The sequence below is a fragment of the Callionymus lyra genome, chromosome 11 (assembly GCF_982586985.1).
Source record: "Callionymus lyra chromosome 11, fCalLyr1.hap1.1, whole genome shotgun sequence".
Taxonomy (NCBI): Eukaryota; Metazoa; Chordata; class Actinopteri; order Syngnathiformes; family Callionymidae; genus Callionymus; species Callionymus lyra.
Window position 1 is genome coordinate 3,657,728 of NC_141828.1, and position 7,197 is coordinate 3,664,924.

Below are 7,197 nucleotides of genomic sequence, written 5' to 3' on the forward strand. Positions count from 1 at the left end.
TATCAACTCTGGTGTCATTAAACATCAACTAGTATCGACTCTGGTGTCATTAAACATCAACTAGTATCAACTCTGGTGTCATTAAACATCAACTAGTATCAACTCTGGTGTCATTAAACATCAACTAGTATCAACTCTGGTGTCATTAAACATCAACTAGTATCAACTCTGGTGTCATTAAACATCAACTAGTATCGACTCTGGTGTCATTAAACATCAACTAGTATCAACTCTGGTGTCATTAAACATCAACTAGTATCGACTCTGGTGTCATTAAACATCAACTAGTATCGACTCTGGTGTCAGTAAACATCAACTAGTATCAACTCTGGTGTCATTAAACATCAACTAGTATCGACTCTGGTGTCATTAAACATCAACTAGTATCAACTCTGGTGTCATTAAACATCAACTAGTATCGACTCTGGTGTCATTAAACATCGACTAGTATCAACTCTGGTGTCATTAAACATCAACTAGTATCAACTCTGGTGTCATTAAACATCAACTAGTATCAACTCTGGTGTCATTAAACATCAACTAGTATCAACTCTGGTGTCATTAAACATCAACTAGTATCAACTCTGGTGTCATTAAACATCAACTAGTATCAACTCTGGTGTCATTAAACATCAACTAGTATCAACTCTGGTGTCATTAAACATCAACTAGTATCAACTCTGGTGTCATTAAACATCAACTAGTATCAACTCTGGTGTCATTAAACATCAACTAGTATCAACTCTGGTGTCATTAAACATCAACTAGTATCGACTCTGGTGTCATTATACATCAACTAGTATCAACTCTGGTGTCATTAAACATCAACTAGTATCGACTCTGGTGTCATTAAACATCAACTAGTATCAACTCTGGTGTCATTAAACATCAACTAGTATCATCTCTGGTGTCATTAAACATCAACTAGTATCAACTCTGGTGTCATTAAACATCAACTAGTATCAACTCTGGTGTCATTAAACATCAACTAGTATCAACTCTGGTGTCATTAAACATCAACTAGTATCAACTCTGGTGTCATTAAAATCAACTAGTATCAACTCTGGTGTCATTAAACATCAACTAGTATCAACTCTGGTGTCATTAAACATCAACTAGTATCAACTCTGGTGTCATTAAACATCAACTAGTATCAACTCTGGTGTCATTAAACATCAACTAGTATCAACTCTGGTGTCATTAAACATCAACTAGTATCGACTCTGGTGTCATTAAACATCAACTAGTATCAACTCTGGTGTCATTAAACATCAACTAGTATCAACTCTGGTGTCATTAAACATCAACTAGTATCAACTCTGGTGTCATTAAACATCAACTAGTATCAACTCTGGTGTCATTAAACATCAACTAGTATCAACTCTGGTGTCATTAAACATCAACTAGTATCAACTCTGGTGTCATTAAACATCAACTAGTATCGACTCTGGTGTCATTAAACATCAACTAGTATCAACTCTGGTGTCATTAAACATCAACTAGTATCAACTCTGGTGTCATTAAACATCAACTAGTATCAACTCTGGTGTCATTAAACATCAACTAGTATCAACTCTGGTGTCATTAAACATCAACTAGTATCAACTCTGGTGTCATTAAACATCAACTAGTATCAACTCTGGTGTCATTAAACATCAACTAGTATCAACTCTGGTGTCATTAAACATCAACTAGTATCAACTCTGGTGTCATTAAACATCAACTAGTATCAACTCTGGTGTCATTAAACATCAACTAGTATCAACTCTGGTGTCATTAAACATCAACTAGTATCAACTCTGGTGTCATTAAACATCAACTAGTATCAACTCTGGTGTCATTAAACATCAACTAGTATCGACTCTGGTGTCATTAAACATCAACTAGTATCAACTCTGGTGTCATTAAACATCAACTAGTGTCGACTCTGGTGTCATTAAACATCAACTAGTATCAACTCTGGTGTCATTAAACATCAACTAGTATCAACTCTGGTGTCATTAAACATCAACTAGTATCAACTCTGGTGTCATTAAACATCAACTAGTATCAACTCTGGTGTCATTAAACATCAACTAGTATCAACTCTGGTGTCATTAAACATCAACTAGTATCAACTCTGGTGTCATTAAACATCAACTAGTATCGACTCTGGTGCCATTAAACATCAACTAGTATCAACTCTGGTGTCATTAAACATCAACTAGTATCGACTCTGGTGTCATTAAACATCAACTAGTATCAACACTGGTGTCATTAAACATCAACTAGTATCAACTCTGGTGTCATTAAACATCAACTAGTATCAACTCTGGTGTCATTAAACATCAACTAGTATCAACTCTGGTGTCATTAAACATCAACTAGTATCAACTCTGGTGTCATTAAACATCAACTAGTATCAACTCTGGTGTCATTAAACATCAACTAGTATCAACTCTGGTGTCATTAAACATCAACTAGTATCGACTCTGGTGTCATTAAACATCAACTAGTATCAACTCTGGTGTCATTAAACATCAACTAGTATCGACTCTGGTGTCATTAAACATCAACTAGTATCGACTCTGGTGTCATTAAACATCAACTAGTATCGACTCTGGTGTCATTAAACATCAACTTGTATCGACTCTGGTGTCATTAAACATCAACTAGTATCGACTCTGGTGTCATTAAACATCAACTAGTATCGACTCTGGTGTCATTAAACATCAACTAGTATCAACTCTGGTGTCATTAAACATCAACTAGTATCAACTCTGGTGTCATTAAACATCAACTAGTATCAACTCTGGTGTCATTAAACATCAACTAGTATCAATTCTGGTGTCATTAAACATCAACTAGTATCAACTCTGGTGTCATTAAACATCAACTAGTATCAACTCTGGTGTCATTAAACATCAACTAGTATCAACTCTGGTGTCATTAAACATCAACTAGTATCGACTCTGGTGTCATTAAACATCAACTAGTATCAACTCTGGTGTCATTAAACATCAACTAGTATCAACTCTGGTGTCATTAAACATCAACTAGTATCAACTCTGGTGTCATTAAACATCAACTAGTATCAACTCTGGTGTCATTAAACATCAACTAGTATCAACTCTGGTGTCATTAAACATCAACTAGTATCAACTCTGGTGTCATTAAACATCAACTAGTATCAACTCTGGTGTCATTAAACATCAACTAGTATCAACTCTGGTGTCATTAAACATCAACTAGTATCAACTCTGGTGTCATTAAACATCAACTAGTATCGACTCTGGTGCCATTAAACATCAACTAGTATCAACTCTGGTGTCATTAAACATCAACTAGTATCGACTCTGGTGTCATTAAACATCAACTAGTATCAACACTGGTGTCATTAAACATCAACTAGTATCAACTCTGGTGTCATTAAACATCAACTAGTATCAACTCTGGTGTCATTAAACATCAACTAGTATCAACTCTGGTGTCATTAAACATCAACTAGTATCAACTCTGGTGTCATTAAACATCAACTAGTATCAACTCTGGTGTCATTAAACATCAACTAGTATCAACTCTGGTGTCATTAAACATCAACTAGTATCAACTCTGGTGTCATTAAACATCAACTAGTATCAACTCTGGTGTCATTAAACATCAACTAGTATCGACTCTGGTGTCATTAAACATCAACTAGTATCGACTCTGGTGTCATTAAACATCAACTAGTATCGACTCTGGTGTCATTAAACATCAACTTGTATCGACTCTGGTGTCATTAAACATCAACTTGTATCGACTCTGGTGTCATTAAACATCAACTAGTATCGACTCTGGTGTCATTAAACATCAACTAGTATCGACTCTGGTGTCATTAAACATCAACTAGTATCAACTCTGGTGTCATTAAACATCAACTAGTATCAACTCTGGTGTCATTAAACATCAACTAGTATCAACTCTGGTGTCATTAAACATCAACTAGTATCAACTCTGGTGTCATTAAACATCAACTAGTATCAACTCTGGTGTCATTAAACATCAACTAGTATCAACTCTGGTGTCATTAAACATCAACTAGTATCAACTCTGGTGTCATTAAACATCAACTAGTATCATCTCTGGTGTCATTAAACATCAACTAGTATCAACTCTGGTGTCATTAAACATCAACTAGTATCAACTCTGGTGTCATTAAACATCAACTAGTATCAACTCTGGTGTCATTAAACATCAACTAGTATCAACTCTGGTGTCATTAAACATCAACTAGTATCAACTCTGGTGTCATTAAACATCAACTAGTATCAACTCTGGTGTCATTAAACATCAACTAGTATCAACTCTGGTGTCATTAAACATCAACTAGTATCAACTCTGGTGTCATTAAACATCAACTAGTATCAACTCTAGTGTCATTAAACATCAACTAGTATCAACTCTGGTGTCATTAAACATCAACTAGTATCAACTCTGGTGTCATTAAACATCAACTAGTATCAACTCTGGTGTCATTAAACATCAACTAGTATCAACTCTGGTGTCATTAAACATCAACTAGTATCAACTCTGGTGTCATTAAACATCAACTAGTATCAACTCTGGTGTCATTAAACATCAACTAGTATCAACTCTGGTGTCATTAAACATCAACTAGTATCAACTCTGGTGTCATTAAACATCAACTAGTATCAACTCTGGTGTCATTAAACATCAACTAGTATCGACTCTGGTGTCATTAAACATCAACTAGTATCGACTCTGGTGTCATTAAACATCAACTAGTATCGACTCTGGTGTCATTAAACATCAACTAGTATCAACTCTGGTGTCATTAAACATCAACTAGTATCAACTCTGGTGTCATTAAACATCAACTAGTATCAACTCTGGTGTCATTAAACATCAACTAGTATCAACTCTGGTGTCATTAAACATCAACTAGTATCAACTCTGGTGTCATTAAACATCAACTAGTATCAACTCTGGTGTCATTAAACATCAACTAGTATCAACTCTGGTGTCATTAAACATCAACTAGTATCAACTCTGGTGTCATTAAACATCAACTAGTATCAACTCTGGTGTCATTAAACATCAACTAGTATCAACTCTGGTGTCATTAAACATCAACTAGTATCGACTCTGGTGTCATTAAACATCAACTAGTATCAACTCTGGTGTCATTAAACATCAACTAGTATCAACTCTGGTGTCATTAAACATCAACTAGTATCAACTCTGGTGTCATTAAACATCAACTAGTATCAACTCTGGTGTCATTAAACATCAACTAGTATCAACTCTGGTGTCATTAAACATCAACTAGTATCAACTCTGGTGTCATTAAACATCAACTAGTATCAACTCTGGTGTCATTAAACATCAACTAGTATCAACTCTGGTGTCATTAAACATCAACTAGTATCAACTCTGGTGTCATTAAACATCAACTAGTATCAACTCTGGTGTCATTAAACATCAACTAGTATCAACTCTGGTGTCATTAAACATCAACTAGTATCAACTCTGGTGTCATTAAACATCAACTAGTATCAACTCTGGTGTCATTAAACATCAACTAGTATCAACTCTGGTGTCATTAAACATCAACTAGTATCAACTCTGGTGTCATTAAACATCAACTAGTATCAACTCTGGTGTCATTAAACATCAACTAGTATCAACTCTGGTGTCATTAAAATCAACTAGTATCAACTCTGGTGTCATTAAACATCAACTACTAGTATCAACTCTGGTGTCATTAAACATCAACTAGTATCAACTCTAGTGTCATTAAACATCAACTAGTATCAACTCTGGTGTCATTAAACATCAACTAGTATCAACTCTGGTGTCATTAAACATCAACTAGTATCAACTCTGGTGTCATTAAACATCAACTAGTATCAACTCTGGTGTCATTAAACATCAACTAGTATCAACTCTGGTGTCATTAAACATCAACTAGTATCAACTCTGGTGTCATTAAACATCAACTAGTATCAACTCTGGTGTCATTAAACATCAACTAGTATCAACTCTGGTGTCATTAAACATCAACTAGTATCAACTCTGGTGTCATTAAACATCAACTAGTATCAACTCTGGTGTCATTAAACATCAACTAGTATCAACTCTGGTGTCATTAAACATCAACTAGTATCAACTCTGGTGTCATTAAACATCAACTAGTATCAACTCTGGTGTCATTAAACATCAACTAGTATCAACTCTGGTGTCATTAAACATCAACTAGTATCATCTCTGGTGTCATTAAACATCAACTAGTATCAACTCTGGTGTCATTAAACATCAACTAGTATCAACTCTGGTGTCATTAAACATCAACTAGTATCAACTCTGGTGTCATTAAACATCAACTAGTATCGACTCTGGTGTCATTAAACATCAACTAGTATCAACTCTGGTGTCATTAAACATCAACTAGTATCAACTCTGGTGTCATTAAACATCAACTAGTATCAACTCTGGTGTCATTAAACATCAACTAGTATCAACTCTGGTGTCATTAAACATCAACTAGTATCAACTCTGGTGTCATTAAACATCAACTAGTATCAACTCTGGTGTCATTAAACATCAACTAGTATCAACTCTGGTGTCATTAAACATCAACTAGTATCAACTCTGGTGTCATTAAACATCAACTAGTATCAACTCTGGTGTCATTAAACATCAACTAGTATCATCTCTGGTGTCATTAAACATCAACTAGTATCAACTCTGGTGTCATTAAACATCAACTAGTATCAACTCTGGTGTCATTAAACACCAACTAGTATCAACTCTGGTGTCATTAAACATCAACTAGTATCGACTCTGGTGTCATTAAACATCAACTAGTATCAACTCTGGTGTCATTAAACATCAACTAGTATCAACTCTGTTGTCATTAAACACCAACTAGTATCAACTCTGGTGTCATTAAACATCAACTAGTATCGACTCTGGTGTCATTAAACACCAACTAGTATCAACTCTGGTGTCATTAAACCACTAGTTCAACTCTGGTGTCATGTAGTGAATGTTCTTCAAGACGCAGTAACTTCTCATCATGACCATGTTTTAAACTCATTACTTTATAAAGTTGCCCTGAAATCTGGACGAACAAGAGGTTACGAGAGTCCATTATGATGTAATAATGGCTTCACTCCCTCCTCCAGCTGTTATCACACTTTGTTCATACAACGA